The sequence below is a fragment of the Leguminivora glycinivorella genome, chromosome 19, assembly GCF_023078275.1.
Source record: "Leguminivora glycinivorella isolate SPB_JAAS2020 chromosome 19, LegGlyc_1.1, whole genome shotgun sequence".
Classification (NCBI taxonomy): domain Eukaryota; kingdom Metazoa; phylum Arthropoda; class Insecta; order Lepidoptera; family Tortricidae; genus Leguminivora; species Leguminivora glycinivorella.
Genome location: NC_062989.1, coordinates 5,690,426 through 5,711,102, shown reverse-complemented (window position 1 = coordinate 5,711,102; position 20,677 = coordinate 5,690,426). Strand labels below are relative to the sequence as shown.

Here is a 20,677-nt window from a genome sequence, read left to right as displayed (position 1 = left end):
CTAATGTGGACAAAGGACGAAAGGACAGCCTTATAGACAGCAGGCAGGCAATTATGGTCGCGCGATAAATGATAAAAATATCAGGCCGTCCCTATCGCACTATTTGTAAGTGCGATAGGGACTAGGGACGGCCCGATGTTTTATCATTAACCATGCGACCATGATTGCCCTGCAACTTCTTATTGCTATCGGTGTCGAGTACTTATCCAAGCTAGGTATCTATTTTAAATATGACGGTGTAATTGTGTGCAGTACAGTACCTACAAAAAAAATGGTACAGAAATTAAAAATAATTACAGTACGCTGAACCAAAATAATATATTACATATATGCATTTTTCCTGTCTTTGTGTATACTACCTACGGTTGGCAACCCTACGGCCGTTTTCACATTATCCGATCCGATATCGGATATAGGAAGGATGTAAAATGTAAGATTTATGCGCTTCCAGGTTTTTATTTATGTATTTAATAGATCATTTTATTACTAAAAAACGATATAAAACGCAAAAATTGCGGATTTAATGCAGATGGCACTCTCCTAGAACAGTTTTTGTCCGAGGCACCACCGAACTGCCGATATCGGCAGGACGCTTCCGACATTTTTGGCATGCCGGACCCCCCGCCAGCTGTCGGCCGATAATATTTGTGTGTGTGCGTATATAATGTAGGTATACGTTTGTAGTGTAGTGTGCGTGACAAAAATGGCGTCCATTAAACAGCTGCTGTTAATGATGAATTTCTGTTGAAAACAAAAAGATTGTAATTCATCGGTCCGAATTGCGGATACTAATTTTTTCATCTTTTAGTAGATATAGTTAAATGTAAAATTATAAGTATTTATTTTACTTGCCGCTCTTGAGTATTTTTAACCCCCGACGCAAAAACGAAGGGGTGTCATAAGTTTGACGTGTCTGTCTGTCTGTCTGTCTGTCTGTCTGTCTGTCTGTTTGTCTGTCTGTCTGTGTGTGTGTCTGTCTGTGGCATCGTAGCTCCCGAACGGATGAACCGATTTAGATTTAGTTTTTTTTGTCTGAAAGCTGAGTTATTATGCTCGTTATTTTAATTTTACAATAAAATATAGGTAGGTAAGTATTTTTATGTGTATGTAGGTATAGTTTGTTACGCAGTTTTATTTATTTTTAGATTTAACTTTAGTTTTAATGGTATGTTTAATCTACAATTAAGTATTTTAATAAAATATTTGAAATATAGTGCTTATAATTATTAAATATAAAACTTTTTAAAAATATTTTTTGATACAAAATACTTATACTTACTTCATTGATTTGGAACACTGCGTTTTATCGGACCGACATCCGACACTATCGGAAGCGTTTATCGGATGTAGGATGTCGGTCCGACACCCGATATCGGATCGGATAATGTGAAAACGGCCTACACCGCTCAATGTGTAATGCTTTTACACGGGTCAGCTTTGGAATAGGTAATGCTTTTACACGGATCAGCTTTGGAATAGGTACACTAGGCACTCGTTCAATGCGCAAAGGGTACAATATAACAATGCCTTTCGTATTTTGCTGAAATTACCACGTTTCTGCAGTGCGAAGGGCATGTTTGCTGATGCGAGAGTCCCTGACTTCTTCGCCATTCTGAGAGCCAGGTCAGCTGCATTCCGGGCGAGACTGATAGCCTCTAGCAATGAAATTCTGTCGCTGGTAGCTAGAGACTACAGTGACGAACTTAATAAACATTGGCGAAAATTGCACCGGTCTGAGAACGGCCATCTGTAGTGCATAAGTTTGTGAATGTTTTATTTCATTGTATTAGGTGTAAGTTTTACTTTTTATTTTTATTTGTATATTATTTATCACTTTATTGTATATTTTATTGTATTTCTGGGTTTCTTGCCTGCCAAATAAAGAATTATTATTATTATTATATAATGTGGCATTTGCACGATACAGCAACGTGCCGCGGCGGCCGGCCGTGTCGCAGTTGTTAGCTAAGCTACCCTTGTGTGCGTGCGTGATGACTGATGACACGATTCGCTGGTTGTTCTTTTAGGTATTTAAGTACTTTTAGGTGTTTAAGTACTTTTAGGTATTTAAGACGCTACAGGAGCGAAAATGGAAAGGAAAGGGAGCCCTTTCAATTTGGGAATTTTAGTTAAATATACTATAGTGTTATTAACTAGATTTATCGAAAAAAATTGTCCATTCAGAACAACTCAGTTAAAAGATATTGCGAAAAAATTCTTTAAAATCGAGGTTCCGCTCTCGACTGTTTCCTCCTGCAAAACTTAATGAATCGTAAGTGCGTTTTCACATTATCCAATCCGATATCGGATGTAGGACCGATATCCCATACATTACAGGCGCCATCTTGTATTTTTTCCATTGAAATCCTTATGACATCCGATATCGGATCGGATAATGTGAAAACGGCCTAACGGAATTTAATTACTAACAAAAATTATTGATTAGTCTATAATTTGGATGTTTAGATTATTGCAATACATTAAGACGCTACGGGAGCGAAAATGCTAAAATGGAAAGGAGTCCCCCTTTCAATTTGGGAATTTTAGTTAAATATACTAGTTTTATTAACTAGATTTATCGAAAAAAAAATTTCATTAAGAACAACTCAGTTAAAAGATATTGCGAAAAAATCTTTGAAATCGAGGTTCCGCTCTCTTTTCCTCCTTCAAAACTTATTTAAACGGAACGAAATTTGAGAATCTGAATAATTTAAAATGAAATAATCTGTGTCGGACCGTTTAGATTTTTTGGACAATTGTTACCGATCTTGAGTATCCCTTTTTCGAGCCATATTGAAAAATGCCGTTTTTAGAAATTTTTGATTGGATCTAGCATCTTTTAAAATAAGAATAGCAAAAAATATCAAAACGGTCCGACTCAGAAAAAATAATAATAATCTGTGTCGAAAAAATCATTGCTCTATCTTCAAAAACCAAGGAGGAAATAGTCGAGAGCGTTTGTATGGAGAACTGACCTGTATCGTATCGTCTTAAGAAATCTGATTTCAAAGGTTTAGGTAGGAAATCTAATCATCAATATTATTGCAATGTAAAATTATTTTTTTCTTTTTTCTCCGTGTTTTCTAACGCGCTTATTTTTAGGAAGCGGTTTTTTTTCATAGTTTGTTTAAGGTACACACCGACATGTTGTAAACATTTTTTAGTTTTTCGTAAGTTAGTCGTTAACGGTGGTCTACAGCTAAAATTGATCTACGACAGAAATGATCTGTACATATTAAAGTAAGTAGGGAAGAAAACCGCCATGCTGAAGTGTATTTGTGCATGCCACGTCTGGTCTGTCGCATGCATGGTGAGACGACTTGGACGCCTTTATGAGTGACCGCATGGCCGGAAAAATAACACCAGAGGGAGTTGAGGAAATCAAGGGGAGAGGCCTTTGCCCAGCAGTAGGGCACTATAACGGGCTAATTAAAAAAATCTGTACCAGTTTAATTTTAATCTATTTTTAAGAAAATTTCCTACTAAAATGTAGATTCTAGCGAAAAAACGTACCTAGGTTTTTCCAGTTGAACATTATTTTTAGCTGCAAGCCACTATTTACGATTTAATGGATTTAAATAAAACTTGCCTACTAAATTATCCATTTGCATATTGATCGTAGTGAAAACACGTACGAAAACGACGTACGTTTTTCTGTTTTACTTTTTAAAGGCACAGGTCACACGTTTTTCATCAAATTTATATCGTACCGTTTTGGTTTTTTGGCTAATTGTTACCAATCTTGAGTATCACTTTTTTTGCGCCATAATGAAAAAGGCAGTTTTTGGAAATTTTTGATTGACTCGAGCGTCTTTAAAAATAAAAATATCAAAACGTTCCAACACAGATAAGATTAATAATTAATAACAATCTGACTGGGAACAAATCAAATTATTTTATTGAATATTTTTTTGATTTGTTATTTAATAACCTAACAATAAAATTAAAATTTTGAAAAAACTCCCGACCGCGACATAGTCGACCGATTTTCATGAAACATGGCTAAGAACACTCCCGACTAACTCGGCTTTCAGACAAAAAAACTAAATTTAAATCGGTTCATCCGTTCGGGAACTACGATGCCACAGACACACACACACACACACACACACAGAGACAGACAAACAGACAAATAGACAGACAGACACGTCAAACTTATAACACCCCTTCGTTTTTGCGTCGGGGGTTAAAAATAGTCTTTCGCTATATCGTAATGCTGCAAATGGATTCATATAGGAGGTGCAAGCACTAATTGTTGCCTTGGGCCTTGTCGTTTTTTCTTTCGTGTATGATGTCTATTTCAATTTATAGAATAATCTGTGTTGAAAAAATCAGTCTACCTTCAAAAACCAGAGAGCAAATAGTCGAGAGCGTTGGTATGGAAATTGAACCGTCCTGTATCGTCTTAAATATATATAAGATTGTCGATTTAGCCCCGCTCCCCAGCTGCCAGCTTGCGGACCTGAGGTTGACTATGATAAGAGAAGCATCTTAGCAGGTTGCCTCAAGGGCCTACTCCAAAATCGTGCGTAATTTTATTTTCACGAATTTATCGGATTCAGTTCGGACGTAGTTCGAAAGCGCTCTATTTTTAACGTAGGTACCTATCGTCATATTCAGATAGAACGAATATTTTCTTTACCTATGTATTTACAAATTGTCAAATCTTTTGGGAATTACATAAAAGTCATAAAATTATTTATTTAATTAAATTTTGAAAAAACCCTGACCCCGACATAGTGGACCGATTTTCATGAAACATTGCTAAGAACACTCCCGACTAACTCAGCTTTCAGACAAAAAAAATCAATCTAAATCGGTTCATCCGTTTGGGAGCTACGATGCCACAGACAGACACACACACAGACAGACAGACAGACAGACAGACAAACAGACAGACAGACAGACAGACAGACAGACAGACAGACAGACAGACAGACAGACAGACAGACAGACAGACAGACAGACAGACAGACAGACAGACAGACAGACAGACAGACAGACAGACAGACAGACAGACAGACAGACAGACAGACAGACAGACAGACAGACACGTCAAACTTATAACACCCCTTCATTTTTTGCGTCGGGGGTTAAAAATGTTATTATTTAAATCTACCCATCGATGTACCCATTGCGGAAATATAAATTAGAGAGGCACTCCATTGTCAATAAACCCTTAATTGCATGATTTTACTTTTTTTAACAATTTACAGATATATGACACCATGGTGGTATATATGTATGCTGAGCACTGGAAAAATAATGAAAAAAATCTATCACCATTTTTTTAATATGAAACAACGTAACTAAAAAAGATGATTTGATTGAAGATGACTATTGATTCAATTTTCGTGATGCTTGGAAAAAAATCCATCACCAAGTAAAGAAGGGTTAAATATAAACGACACGAAGTTTAATTCGAACACAACAGTTCACAATTGCGAGCAGCGGTGACGCACCGCCAGTTTTGGCGGCGCGGCGACGCGCCGCAAAAATTCTGCGTTGCGGTGCCGCGCCGCGAGTTTTTGCGGTGCGTCGACGCACCGCGAGTTCTTGCGTCGCGGTGCCGCGCCGCAGATTTCCTGCCGCAGAAACTGGCGGCGCGGCAACGCAACGCAGAATTTTTGCGGTGCGTCGCCGCAACGCGCCCATGTGGCCAGGCCCTTAGATGACGGATAGAGTGGGCGCGGCTGCATTGTGTGGCTCTACCTTTAGGGCGTGTACACACTACGAGAAACTTCCTTGGTGTGGTAAAGGTGCCCAAACTTCCTTAAGTGTGACGGAGAAGGTGCCCACTGACTGTCGGAACCTCTTCCAGGAACTTCTGGTGTATTATTATAATAGGTTACTCCATGGCGTAAACAAACGTCATTGAAAATGATATTGTACCTATGGAGGAAGAAAAAGAAACAAACATTGCTTCAAACTGTAGGTATTAGAACCAAAAATTACATAAATGTTCCATGATGTTTATATTGTATTAAAAAACGTCAAACAAAGTTGCCAGACCAATTCTGGGTCAAAAGTTTATATAAACTTTTGATCTAATTTTGATACGTTCATCTATGAATACAAGAAAAATATTCGGATTACTTAAGTAAAAATGTTTATTGAACTAAAATATGGAAAATAATATAACATACTTAATAATTATGCAGTTGCGTTCCATTATTTTAGTCAATACAATTATACAACAGACATACTTTAGAATTTTGGAGATTGCAGAAGAGAAAACCGGTTGAAGCTCTCAAAAACTTTTAATACGTTTTTAAAAACACCTTTAGTGCGTTTTCACATTATCCCATCTGATATCGAATGTAGAAAAGATTTCAAAGGAAAAAAAGTAAGATGTAAAAATGGCGGCTTAAATATATGGTAGTTAAATATCGGTCCTACATCCGATATCGGATCGGATAATGTGAAACGCACTTACTGTGATAGATAATATAGGCGTTGCTACATTGTAACACTACAGTGTGTACACCACCTTACTCACCACCAAATACAGAATATTTAATGGTAATAGTTCAAGTATGATTCGAAGGAAGTAGAATAATGGTAGATGGTATCGCAGGCTCTAATGGCGCTGAGAGCGTTACCGTGAATTGTCAGGGGTGGTTCCGGAGCGGAGATCACCACCTTTAGATGGAGTAATGTCAATATTATTGTTCAATTCTCAACTTCATGTATAGAATTATATTAAGACTAATTTTACTTTAGTTTTAGTTCACTAAGTAGTCCTTAAGATTATTGCCATGCCCTAACAGGGTATCATGTACATTTTTTTTTTTTTTAGATAGCCCGTTTATGTGTCCCACTGCTGGGCAAAGGCCTCTCCCCGTGATTCCCACAGCTCCCGTTGGTGTGCTATTTCTGGCCAATTAGTCATGAAGGTGTCAAAGTCGTCCCGCCATCTCCGTCTGGGCCTTCCACGTCCGCGCTTAATTTGAGGCATCCACTTGGTGGCTATGCTGGCCCACCTATCCGGGTGCATGCGACAAACGTGGCCTGCCCAGTCCCACTTTAGTCTGGCGGTTTTCTCCCCCACATCAGCTATTCGTGTTTTGGAGCGCAGTGTAGTGTTTCGGATGCGATCCATCCTAGTAACACCTAAAATACTGCGCTCCATTGCTCGTTGGCAAACCTTCAATTTGGACTTCTGACCCTCGGTGAATGACCACGTTTGGGCACCGTAGGTGAGGACAGGCAGAATACACATGTCAACGAGTTTGCGCTTCAGTGACATTGGAAGGTCGCCCTTCATTAGCTCTTTCATGGATCATGTACATACCTTATAATATGTAAATAGTGCGTAATAGTTTACCATCGCATTTTCCACGAGAATTTTAATAAATGTGAACTGTGTGTGAAATTTAGTAATAAATGTGAACGTCATATGTGGACGATTGGATACGTCTGCGAAAATCAAATATATGGTCAAAAACACAAGTGTTGTTACCGGGTTGCTTTAAACACAGACTCTTGGTATACTAGTACGAATAAGTGCATCTGGACATCGTATTCGGCTTATTTATTATGTGCGTTTACAACTTTACATAGTGAAGTAGGTACAGTTAACCAATTGGAACCCTGGGCCACTGTAGAACTATGTCATAGTGACATTATAAATCTGATTGTAAGAAATCTCTTACTGCTTGTCATCATGACATGGTTGTAGAGTGGCCTAGGATTCCGATTGGTTGACTGTACCTATATATGTAAAAAACCTGAATTCTATTCGGTATAGTAGCCAGCCAGTAGTAATAGTTCGGTACTAATAGTGGAGTAAAAGTAAGGTACCCTGGACATAATTCAATAACTCGTCCTTTTTGATATTTTATTGGGTATTATTATTAAGCATCAAATAGTAATTATGTACATAGATAAAAAAAAATACGATCGTATTCATATCTTATAAAAATCATGAGATAAAGTACATTATCCCACTTTTCGCTAACAGCAAAATAGTTAACCGAAAACTTTGTTAGATTAACTTTGTGGTGCACTCAGATGCGATCAGTTATTAGTGATATTACACAGAAAATAAATCTGATTGTGTACTTTTTTTTACCGTTTTCATTTAATGTGAATATCTAGGTAGGTAAAAATGGTGACCATGATATATATATCAATTTGCATTGTATTGAGTATATATATACATTTAGCACCGATCTTAAACATATATTTTTAACGCTTAAATAAACATGAATTTCTCAGTAGGTATAAATTGTAACTGAGATTTTTTTGCTTAAGACTAGGTTTTTGTGTACTATAATCATGATTTTATCAAAATTAATACTGTGAAGGTCGCGCTTAAGAAACTGTAAATGTCAGTAATTTAAAAGGGTGCAAAGTTGTCGTAGAGCGGCTGGCGCGGGGCGGGGGAGCGCGCGGGGCGCGGGCCTGGGAGAGCGCGCCGCGCACCGGCCGCGTCACCGCGGCGGATCGGTTAATAGGTTAGGGACGTAAGGTACCGGCCACACCAGAGCGTCGCGTGTCTCGGGGCGCGCAACGGACGTCCGCGCCACGCCACCTGAGTGTAATTCAAAAATCGTCTCCTCAGTACATTTTGTATAGGAAGGACGTAAGACGCGCCCCAGGCGGCGTGGCGGCGGCGTGGCGCGCGCCGCGCCGCCTGGGGGCGCGTCTTACGTCTAAAATAAACACAACGGACGTGGCGTGGCGCGGGCGTGGCGAGGACGAGGCGCGGACGGGGCGCGGACGCAATCTAAATTACACACAAGAGGTGAAAACACGGCTCGATGCGTCATTATACAGGCTGATTTCGTTGCGGAAACGTCTTCCTCGTCCGATGATGAAGATGCGTTTGCCTTGCTGCAAATTCTCAATATGCAGAGGCACAGGAGATATTGGGTTCACCCTATGCGAAAATTATCCGAACATTACAGATATTTCGAAACCATGGAAAAGTTGCATGAATATCCGGATCTTTTTCGTACAGTTTATAAAATGTCAAATAAAAATGCAAATAATAAACCTTTGAATTCAGATTTCTTATCCCTCATGCCTGTTTGCCCCACCCAACCATACCCAGGCTGGCCCCGACTCCGGAAATAATTGATTTGTTTATAATTTGCATGTTTAGATTATTGCAATACGATAAGAAATCTGAATTCAAAGGTTTATTATTTTTTGCGTTTTAGTTTCTCCGTGTTTTGTAACGCGCTTATTTTTGAAGGCGGTTTTATATTAAAGAAAAATTTATTTATTTATTGATTTTAGTGGTTCCTATTGATATTATATACGTACAGTAGTGAAAGAATTATCCTTTAACTCCTAACCATTGAGGAGTTGACCTTCCATCATCAGCTCAGCGACATAAAAATTTTTACCATCAATCGTAAATATTGGTGTACCTATTAAAAATACACTAAAAACATTACATGTGCCTATAACATTTGAAGAGTTCCCTCGATTTCTCCAAGATCCCATCATCAGACCCCGACTTGGTGCCAATAGGACCATCTCGGGGTTATACCCGTTCGATTAAAAAAAATAATTTGAAAATCGGTCCACGATTCTCGGAGATATCGAGTAACATACATACAAAAAAACCGGCCAAGAGCGTGTCGGTCCACGCTCAGTGTAGGGTTCCGTAGTTTTCCGTATTTTTCTCAAAACAATTTTCCTAGAAAGTCTTTATAAAGTTCTACTTTTTTGATCTTTTTTCATATTTTTTTAAACATAAGGTTCAAAATATAGAGGGGGGGGGGGGACGCACTTTTTTTCCTTTAGGAGCGATTATTTCCGAAAATATTAATATGATCAAAAAACGATCTTAGTAAAAGTAAACCCTTATTCATTTTTAAATACCTATCCAACAATATATCATACGTTGGGGTTGGAATGAAAAAAAAATCAGCCCCCACTTTACATGTAGGGGGTACCCTAATAAAACATTTTTTTCCATTTTTTATTTTTGCACTTTGTTGGCGTGATTGATACATTGGTACCAAATTTCAGCTTTCTAGTGCTTACGGTTACTGAGATTATCCGCGGACGGACGGACAGACAGACAGACAGGGGGAAACTATAAGGATTCCTAGTTGACTACGGAACCCTAAAAAACATTCAGTCGAATTGAGAACCTCCTACTTTTTTTGAAGTCGGTTAAAAAAACAACCTTTATTGCCCGCCGGCAAACGGCTAACCGATTGAAACAGAAACATAAATGAAAAGAGAGGGCGAACGGCGACACCTGCGTGTCGGCGATTTCAAAGGTAAGCGCACGTGCACCCGATCTCGCTACCTACGCCCAGGTGCGGGCGCGGCTTTCGACCTTCGCGCCGTGCAATAGAATTTAATGTCGGCTGCTCGTGTGCGGTCTGTTTGTTTTATAGAGTGGCGGCATTTTCAACATCAAAGGGTGAGCCTATTTTGTGCAAAATTCTGTTATAGGTATCAATAACTTCTCACGTCACTAGATTATCGACTTTGAATGTCGAGTATATTTATAGTATCATCACTTTATTTCAGTGTACGAATTTCGTATGTGTTAAAAATCATTGTTCTAGCTTCATAAACCAGGGAGGAAATAATGGAGAGCGTTTATATGTCTTGTTTTGCCTTAATTCAATATCATCACATATTTTTGTTGCTGATAAAATAATACATCCTATATATCAAGGCCTTGTAGCTCGGCGAAAGAATCGTGATCGCTGAGTGCGCCGGCACTGATTATAATTATTTTGTCCAGTTATTATAATAACCTATACAAAAAGTACCGATAGAATAGGTATTCTAATCTATATCTGCATAGAACTATTTAAAACAAACCACAAAAGTTCATAGTTGATCGTTATTGGTACAGTCAGCAACTCAGCTGTGAATACAGATAAAGTGCCAAATATATGTATACACACACCTTAATGTACCAAGTACCAACACTTGTACAGGAAATAAAATACTCTATACATATTTTTGGCACTTTGTCTTGCCAGCTGTGTTGTTGACTGTACACGATCTAAAAAGGAGCCGAACGGTTATTATAATTACGCGGTGACTTGCGTAGTCGGCGGCCGCGCGATACATAGTGCTGTCTCTGTTCAGGCCCCGTAGCCGAATGCCATTTTTCCGACGCGAAACGAAAACGAAACGCAGTCTGGCTCTGTCGCGCCAATACGCAAGAGCGATAAAGATAGATATCTACTAGCGTTTCGTTTCATGAGCGTTTGTGCCATTCGGCTACGCACCCTGTTCTCACTACCACGAATTTGAAGAACAATATTGCTGTCTCTCTCAATCTTTAGGCGTCATTCATATATTACGTCATACTAAATGTGACAATCCATGTTAAAGGATTAAAAAAGCGTGACATTGGGGGGTCCAAATAGTAGTCCATAAACCACGTCTTTGACCAACGTGAGTGATATCTCTGTCACTCTTTACGTCTTTACTAACAGAAATTTAAATAACAATAGTGCTATCTCTGTCACTCTTTACTAACAGAAATTTAAATAACAAAAATGCTATCTCTGTCACTCTTTACTACCAGGAACTTAAATTATTACAGTGCTATCTCTGTCACTCTTTACTATCAGGAACGTAAATTGTTATAGTGCTATCTCTGTCACTCTTTACTACCAGGACCTTAAATTATTATAGTGCTATCTCTGTCACTCTTTACTGTGTGCGGGAAGTGCACATACCACGAGTTTGACTAACATGAGTGCTATCTCTATCACTCTTTACTACCAGGAACTTTAATTATGATAGTGCTATCTCTGTCACTCTTTACTACCAGGAACTTAAATGATTATAGTGCTATCTCTGTCACTCTTTACTGTGTGCGGGAAGTGCACATACCACGAGTTTGACTAACATGAGTGCTATCTCTGTCACCCTTTACTACCAGGAACTTAAATGATTATAGTGCTATCTCTGTCACTCTTTATTTCTAGGAACTTAAATATTTTTTTCGGTTTCGGTTTTGGTCTTTGTGTAGGTTTCGGTGTCGGTTTCGGTTTCGATTTCGGTTTTCGTTTCCATTCCCGTTTCGGTTTCCGTTTTCGTTTTCAGTTTTGTTTTTGTTTAAACTAACAGAACTAAAACTAAAACCAAAACCAAAACCAAACCAGAAACGGGAAACCGAACACGGGAAACCGGATATCGGATACCGTATATCGGATACTGGTTACCGGTTACTGTCTACCGTTTACCGGATACCGGTTACCGTCTACCGGTTACCGGATACCGGTCACCGTTTACCGGATACCGGTTAACGGTCATTGGTTACTCTTTACCGGTTACCGGTCACCGAATACCGGAGACCTGTCACCGGTTACCGGTTAAAGGTTACCGGATACCGGTTACCGGATACCGGTTACCGGATACCGGTTACCGGATACCGGTTACCGGATACCGGATACCGGATACCGGTAACCGGTAAAGAGTAACCAATGACCGTTAACCGGTATCCGGTAAACGGTGACCGGTATCCGGTAACCGGTAGACGGTAACCGGTATCCGGTAAACGGTAGACAGTAACCGGTAACCAGTATCCGATATACGGTATCCCATATCCGGTTTCCCGTGTTCGGTTTCCCGTTTCTGGTTTGGTTTTGGTTTTAGTTTTAGTTCTGTTAGTTTAAACAAAAACAAAACTGAAAACGAAAACGGAAACCGAAACAGGAATGGAAACGAAAACCGAAATCGAAACCGAAACCGACACCGAAACCTACACCAAAACCGACACCGAAACCAAGACCAAAACCGAAACCGAAAAAAATATTTAAGTTCCTAGAAGTAAAGAGTGACAGAGATAGCACTCATGTTAGTCAAACTCGTGGTATGTGCACTTCCCGCACACAGTAAAGAGTGACAGAGATAGCACTATAATAATTTAAGGTCCTGGTAGTAAAGAGTGACAGAGATAGCACTATAACAATTTACGTTCCTGATAGTAAAGAGTGACAGAGATAGCACTATAATAATTTAAGTTCCTGGTAGTAAAGAGTGACAGAGATAGCATTTTTGTTATTTAAATTTCTGTTAGTAAAGAGTGACAGAGATAGCACTATTGTTATTTAAATTTCTGTTAGTAAAGACGTAAAGAGTGACAGAGATATCACTCACGTTGGTCAAAGACGTGGTTTATGGACTACTATTTGGACCCCCCAATGTCACGCTTTTTTAATCCTTTAACATGGATTGTCACATTTAGTATGACGTAATATATGAATGACGCCTAAAGATTGAGAGAGACAGCAATATTGTTCTTCAAATTCGTGGTAGTGAGAACAGGGTGCGTAGCCGAATGGCACAAACGCTCATGAAACGAAACGCTAGTAGATATCTATCTCTATCGCTCTTGCGTATTGGCGCGACAGAGCCAGACTGCGTTTCGTTTTCGTTTCGCGTCTGAGAAATGGCATTCGGCTACGGGGCCTGAACAGAGACAGCACTATGTATCGCGCGGCCGCCGACTACGCAAGTCACCGCGTAATTATAATAACCGTTCGGCTCCTTTTTAGATCGTGTACAGTCAACAACACAGCTGGCAAGACAAAGTGCCAAAAATATGTATAGAGTATTTTATTTCCTGTACAAGTGTTGGTACTTGGTACATTAAGGTGTGTGTATACATATATTTGGCACTTTATCTGTATTCACAGCTGAGTTGCTGACTGTACCAATAACGATCAACTATGAACTTTTGTGGTTTGTTTTTTGTTACCGGATACCGGTTACCGGATACCAGTTACCGGAAACCGGTTACCGGAAACCGGTTACCGGAAACCGGTTACCGGAAACCGGTTACCGGATACCGGTTACCGGATACCGGTTACCGGATACCGGATACCGGTTACCGGATACCGGTTACCGGATACCGGTTACCGGATACCGGATACCGGTTACCGGATGCCGGATACCGGTTACCGGATACCGGTTACCGGATACCGGTTACCGGAACCGGTTACCGGATACCGGATACCGGATACCGGATACAGGATACAGGATACAGGATACCGGATACCGGTTACCGGTTACCGGTTACCGGGTACCAGATACCAGAAACCAGGTTTTGATTTCTGGTTTCTCATGTTACAACGTGTATAGATTAGTCGATACCAAGTCGGACACTTCCGATTAGGCGATTTCGGCTCGCATTGTTACGACGCAGCATTCGAGTGTTGAGTTTCTCACACATGAGGTCCCCTAATAAAATTTGTACCACTCATATTATTGATTTGACTCTCGCAACACAAACACCTCATGCCCACACAAATACACACAAAATAAAATCATTCACAAACTTCAAATCATTCAAAAACTCAACAGTCACACGCGCTCCTCGCGGTCCTCTAAGAACTCCCTTGCGAGAGTCGACACTTCAAAATGAAGCGACATCGCATCGGCTCATCGTCCACAATTCCGAAAAGATCCACCGATAAATTTGTACCGGAAAGACCTCACCGCGACAATGTCACATTACCCAAATTACTTCAAAAATCCTCTGAAAGTGAAACAGTTCATTAGGTTTACCGTAAGAGTGAGTGAGACAGACACGCACTGTGCTTCAAATTTGCCTCGCCAAAATACGTTACACACGACTCGAAAGAATACAGTCTTAAGCGCCGCCGCAAGCTTTCATACATATAACGTTGTTGTGATCCAAGCATCTCGTCAAGCTCGATAGGTACTATTATTGAGCTAACGACTTGACCAGTTTAACGTGACCTATCGGACTAATTGATTTGTATGACTTTTGTCACTTGTAATAAGGCAGCTCTCTTATACTGGACGGTGAAATATTTGTTATCGAAGCGTTTTGAAAACGCGGCGCCCTTGATATGGCCGAGCGAAACACGTGTCGACGACTCGCCGCCCGTTCCCGCTACTACTATACTAGCTATACCTACTCTGTGCACGACCTTATTCTGCAGGTAATAACGTTCATATTAAAGCGCAAGTAAGAAAAATATCAATTAAGTAATGAATCTTACATATTTGTTGTTTAATTGATTTCGTATAGTACTAAGAATATATTAACGGCAAAATTTACCATCTTTCAATTTAGTTAGGTATTTTTCCTTTCCTAAAATTATCAATATTTAAGATTTTGAACAAGCGCCAAAAGTATTGGTATAAGTTTTAATAATTTATCAACACTCGTAATATTATATTCATAATAAATTGCAGGATTACGGTTAACAATATTTTCTAGTGAAATACGCCTGAAAATGTGTAACTTACTAAACCTTCTTTATAAATGATAGTTCTGTATGAATTATTTATAAAAATTAGATGTTTTTATATGAAATGCAGGTGTCACAACATAATACAAGCACTTTTTCCGGATTACATTTAATACTTTAGTTATAAAATCAAAAAATATTCAAAGTTCGTTTTTATTTTTTTTTAAATTGAATCAGAACCCTAATTTGATTAATAATTTGTATTTTAACTATCACTAATGATACTTTATACGACAGAAAAAGAAAATTACGGTTATCGAATTATGTCCAGGTCAAGCTATTTTTCCTGGTCTATAAGTGAACCATGAGCCACTGCACGTCAGTGTCAACAATGACATATTCGCTTAGGTTTGCGCAACTTAGTTTTTATAAATTTCGCTCGTACTGGCATATTAATGCGAGTGAGATGTATGTAAAATGAATTCATCATAACTTTAATATGTTACTTGATACTTTGGTAGTCACTCATGGCAAAGAGGATCGAGTATTATACATAGAGAGTTACTGTCTGAGTAAAATGTGTAATGTGTATAGACTGCCATCTCTTGAGACAGGCTTAAAACTTTTGAACCTCAGGCCCCGTAGCCGAATGGCATTTCTCCGACGCCAAACGAAAGCGATACGCCGCTGGCTCTGTCGCGCCAATACGCAAGCGCGATAGAGATAGATATCTACTAGCGCTGCGGCGCGCATTCGGCTAGCCACCCAGTTGTGACAATTTGGCCCGTATTCTTATATGTGTTAAAATGTCAAATATTAATGTTAGCGCCATCTAGCCAAGCGTCCCCCGAAGGTGTCGCCATCTAGGCCACCGTACCTTTTTCTGTATGGTACTGAGGTACGTTTTTTCTTAGACTTTATCCGTCTATACGGAATTATGTATGTGCATATAATGTCTTTGCTTATGGTAAGGTTAAACTTCTCTTGCCTGATCACGAGTAAACGCGCACTCTATTGGAAGAAATCAATGTTTTAAAGCTTATTGTTTCCTATTTAGGACGTGAATAGAATAAAGGATACAAGTCAACGTATCTTACTTGTAAATTGTTTCTAAAGTCAGTTTAGTTCAGTATTTAGTATGGTGCTTTCATAGTTTTTATATGATATCAGTCTTTTTAACCACCGCCTCAAAAACGACGGGGTGTTACAAGTTTGACGTGTCTGTCTATCTGTCTGTTTGTTTATCTATCTGTCTGTGTGTCTGTCTGTGGCATCGTAGCTCCCGAACGGATGAACCGATTTAAACTTAGTTTTTTTTGTCTGAAAGCTGAGTTAGTCGGGAGTGTTCTTAGCCATGTTTCATGAAAATCGGTCTACTAATATAGCGGTCGGAGGTTTTTCAAAATTTTAATTTTGTGGTTAGGTTAAGTAGTTCTTTTTCGACGAAACTATTTCTGACGTAGCTATATCTATCTCTATCGTTCTTGCGTATTGGCGCGACAGAGCCAGATTACATTTCTGTGGCGTTTCGATGGCGTTTCGCGTCGCAGAAATGCTATTCGGCTATGGGGCCAGGGTGGCTAGCCGAATGGCACAATCGCTCACGAAACGCTCACGAAACGAAGCGCTAGTAGATATCTATCTCTATCGCGCTTGCGTATTGGCGCGACAGAGCCAGCGGCGTATCGCTTTCGTTTGGCGTCGGAGAAATGCCATTCGGCTACGGGGCCAGGCCGGTCGTCAAATTATGAAGCTTTTACTCGCTACATAAATGTACATGACTTGTGATATGTTATATATACACAATTACATATGCATCCTATTTGTTCTATAGCGCTGCGCTGGTAGCCTAGCGGTAAGTACATACGTGCGACTTTCGTTCCGAAGGTCGCGGGTTCGAACCCCGGCTCGCACCTTGACTTTTCGGAATTTATGTGCAAAATGTCATTTGATATTTGCCAGTCGCTTTTCGGTGAAGGAAAACATCGTGAGGAAACCGGACTAATTCCAATAAGGTCTAGTTTACCCTTCAGGATGGAAGGTCAGATGGCAGTCGCTTTCGTAAAAACTAGTGCCTACGCCAAATCTTGGGTTTAGTTGTCAAAGCGGACCCCAGGCTCCCATGAGCCGTGGCAAATGCCGGGATAACGCAAAGAGGATGGATACATGGTATTTGTTCTAAGAGCAGGCTTACTTAATTAGAAAAGTATCGCTAATGACAGCGCCGTGGGCATTCCACACTCTCACGCGATTATGGCAATTATGTCGGCGCTTTATTTATCTGCTTTAGAAATCATGCTAAGGACCCTTTCACACTGGAGTAAATGGTGATTATTTGCGCTAGTAGCTTTAACTATTTCCTGCTATGCACTATGGGGGAACAGTTCCCACTTTTGTATTAAAGTTCGGGGTTTTCAAATTAAATCTTTACTTTACCTTAGGTCTTGTCTGTTAATAGGCTAGTTTCCTATACTTAAAATAAAATATTTTATTCAGTGCACGAAATAAAGCACCACATAATTAGAAGAAAAATATGGACAGTAGTTATTTTTAAACACAATTTCTATTTAATAAGTCAAAGAGAAAGATAAAAGTAAATGAATTGACCGTGACGTCACTCCTCGGTATTTCATAGTAATCCCATATTAGCAAATCGTTTTGACAGTTCATAAAAAGAACGCGAAACGCGTCAAAAACTGAATATCTTGCAACTACAAGACTGCCTGAAAGCCCTCAGAATATATGTGTATAGGGAACCAAACTATTAATGGCGTGTTAAGTTTCAAGTATTTAGGATCCACACTTACCTCTCAAAACAGAACGGGTGAGGAAATAAGGGCACGGATCGCTATCGGACACAAGTGTTTCTACTCCTGTGGTAAATTACTTGCTTCAAAGCTGCTTAGCGTAAAATCAAAGATCGCCATATATCGGACCATCATTAGACCCGTTGTCACTTACGCCTGTGAAACCTGGACCACCACCCAGCTTGATGAAGTAAAGCTTGCAGTATTCGAGAGGAAAGTGCTGCGAAGAATTTATGGTCCGTTAAAGGAGCCTGACGGTAGCTACCGGCAGCGCATGAACCATGAATTGGAAGCTCTAGTCAAGCAAGAGACTATTGTTCGGTTCTGCAAATCTCAGCGCCTGAGATGGGCTGGTCACCTTGAAAGAATGCCAGATATGAGGGCTCCTAAAATTATGACCAGGTGGACACCGCAACAAAAAAGGCCCAGGGCTAAACCTCGGAAAAGGTGGCTTGACTGTGTGGAAGAGGACCTGAGGAGAATAAGGAAATATACCAACTGGAGGAGGGTTGCCAGAGATCGCGACAACTGGAGGAAGATAGTGGAGGAGGCCAAGACCCACAAAGGGTTGTAGCGCCATCGGAAGTAAGTAAGTTTGACAGTTCATAAAAAGAAGCTGATTTGACTAGTAGGAAACTAGCCTATAATAATGGTTTATTTTGTGTGCAGTAGGTACCTATGATAAATTATTATGGAGATTCCTTACTAGTGTAGTGCCTCTTTTGCCCTGGCCCTAAAACCAATTATTTTACCAAAAATACTTAAATTTAACTTAACTCATCCACTTACTCACACACACACATAAACACACATGACACATGAATACCTCTCACACATTCAACACACTCTCACCTTTTTGCGCGTGCTAGTTGTCAGTTTTTGGTTTTAGCTTCTCTTGCTGTTTATGGTTAAATATATTGTTATATTTACTTTTCCTTCCACCTAGTATTAAGTATTCACTATATTCTTGTGGACATCTTTCATTGGCTTACTGTATTGTATTCTAATATGTTAAGCATTTGTTTGTTTGTATCGCTGTTGATGCCCCAAATATATATAAAATAAAAAAAAATAAAAAAAATAAACCTTGAAATATCTCAATAAGGTAATGGCGCCTATTAACGTGGTACTTAGGCAGATTTCAAAAGATACCAAAAAATTAAGGGTATCAAAGCTCATTAACGACCACAAATATTTTTTTTATGGAAGAGTATTTATTGAACTATTAGTTTTGAAGAGTTTTAGGATCATTTTAGTTTATTATATGTCATAAAATGATTATTGAAGCCAACATACCTAAATTTTCTATTACCGTGGTAATGAACAGGTTGCAGTTCTATTAACGCGAATTGAGATTTCATTACCGAGGGTATGAATGACAGTGTTTTTCTGCCATCGGTAAATAGAAACCCATCTCAAAATTCGGAGCTTAATACCGACGGTTGAATATACAAATTATGACAAATACATATACCTATACTATCCTCCTTTATGAATACCCACAGAAGACTCAGTTTCACCTAAGAAATCTGTACTTACGGTACACTAAATGTCATATTTTGATACAAGACTAATATGTCGCTCGGTAATAGATACTTCTATAGGAACCCATTACCGACCCAAACAAATATTGCATGGATCGGTAATAGATTCTTATATATTCTATTACCGAGGGTTATCTGATCGTACCATCGGTAATAGGCATAAATTGGAGTATTATAAAATCTAATTCCGACCCATAAAAACAAAGTCATACAGATGTATTTTCATTACAAATCAAAATAAAATATTGCAACCTTATATTAAAACCAAGTTTACATAACTGGTAAGTAAGCATCAGACTTTATGTCAATGTTTAAAAAAATTGACAAATTAACGGTTTTCATAGAAACTACGAAATCAGTCATGAAGTTTCTGCTAAAAATTAAGGTTTTGTTGAATAATTTTCATACCGCGTAAATAGTTCTTTGATAGCGTGAATAGATCAAGATTGAAACAACTGTAAGACATTATATAACTGATCACATATACTTAAAATAAAGCAAAAAGAACTAATATCACTACTTTAACTATTACCGTGGTATACCACAGTAATAGAATCTACTCACGAAATGGCGCCTTTCACCGCTGTCTTTTAATTTCCACTTTAAACACATTTCCAGGCTAAACAATACGTAAAAAGTACTCAGAAGTCATGTAGAAAACTATAAACAATAATTTGAAATGCATAACTTTCACCTGTTTGCCATAATTATTACGTAAACTACTAAATGAGATTGGAGTTCACTTATGTTTAGCGTCACACGTTAGTATGACACAACCTCTTCTCGCGGCCCCGTGGCAAAAACTGTCAAATAGCGAGCGTCTTCTTTCATTCACACTCTCTATCGCCTATATGTGCGTTAGTCAACTAAACAGGCTTCCTTTGTGTGAGTAACTTTTTTTAAGAAATTGGTCGGTTTGCCTATAAAATGCGTATTTGCAAATGCGGCGGTAATGGACGTCGATTTCGATACCCGCGTTGATAGCCGCCGTTACCTTATATTTTGAAATTGCTGTAAGCTTCTCATCTTTTCTTTAATAATAGCACTGATTTTTTTGTATACTACGTCGTTGGCAAACAAGCATATGGTCTGCCTGATTGAAAGCGGTCACCGTAACCTATAGACGACTACAACTCAAGGAACTCAAGGAATTGAACTTATCTTC

The 20,677-nt window shown here is 39.1% G+C and overlaps 1 protein-coding gene across 1 annotated transcript in view; it reads right to left on the bottom strand.

The window, feature by feature from the left end:
* LOC125236270 (tetratricopeptide repeat protein 28) overlaps nt 1-20,677 on the bottom strand; it is a 178,448-nt gene that overhangs the window by 124,846 nt on the left and 32,925 nt on the right.